The following is a 1,280-nucleotide window of genomic DNA, read 5'->3' on the forward strand; positions in this document are numbered from 1 at the left end:
ACATTGGGTGGGGTTCTTTGGACACTGGGTGGGATCACCTAGTGTTGGGGAATCGTCCTGCGAGACGTCACGGTTAGTGTCTCCTCCTGAGAGGGACACAGGTTATATTATGAATGTGATGTGTCGTATTACATGTTAGTAAAGTCCTTAGTTATTATATCCCATTGTGTATGTGATCATTGAGTTTGTCCTGCGAGGATCCACTCCCTCTCTGGTGGGAGCCATCGCAGGTGGAGGCGCTGCACCTATTGAGTAAGTGGTTACCCCTAGTATAATTGCCCCAGGTTCCCAGAGGCGGAAGCTCAGCCCTCCTGTGAGCCTACAGGTATACGCACCACACCGGTAACACTGCATGTTCTACTCACCCACACTATATATGCGATTGGGTGGGGTGGAATACCCGTTACAAGTACATTCAAGGAAGCTGGAGAAAAGGGATCAGCCATGCATAGCAGCTCGGATAGGCGATTTCAAACTTATTACAGTGTTTATTCCATTAATTGCACGTGTATATAATGTAAAATTGTAATAATTCCATTTATAGCAAACGTGTATATGTGAATATTATTTAGATGTATATGTATGTTACTGAAATGTGGAGTGAGTGTGTAGGTAAATACACACAATACACTTCCACTGCATATATATATATATATATATATATATATTATATATTATATATGTATGTATATGTGAAGTTATGTGAGTAAAAAAGTGACAAAAACCCTCAATAGCAAGGCAAATAGCAAATGGAAATATTACTGTATGCTCATTTGTATGTATATATATATTTATATACACACACACTTCAAATACGGATAGTGATTCACGTAAATGATATATATATATTCACTTTCTGGGAGTATAAGAGTGACTGTCCTGTTGTTCCTTTTTTTGTATCCATCATTGAATGGTATGCACCCTCTCTTTACGTTTATTTTATACTAGCTGAGAGACCCGGCGTTGCCCGGGATGTAATGTTCCCGCTCCTCTCTCTCTCCTCACCCCTCCCCCTCTCTCTGTTTGTCCCCCATTCACATCAATCCAGTTCCCCCCCTCCCTCCTTTACAGCTTCATGCAGTGTGTGTGCGTCAGTCAGTGTGTGTGAGTCAGTCAGTGTGTGTGCGCGCGCGCGCGTCAGTGAGTCTGACGCAGAAACACAAACACACACACAGACTGACTGACGCACACACACACACAGTCAGTGTGTGCGTGTGTGCCTCAGTCAGTCAGTGTGTGCGTGCGGCAGTCAGTCATTCAGTCAGTGTGTGTGTGTGTGT

This window comes from Ascaphus truei, chromosome 6, assembly GCF_040206685.1.
Source record: "Ascaphus truei isolate aAscTru1 chromosome 6, aAscTru1.hap1, whole genome shotgun sequence".
Lineage (NCBI taxonomy): Eukaryota > Metazoa > Chordata > Amphibia > Anura > Ascaphidae > Ascaphus > Ascaphus truei.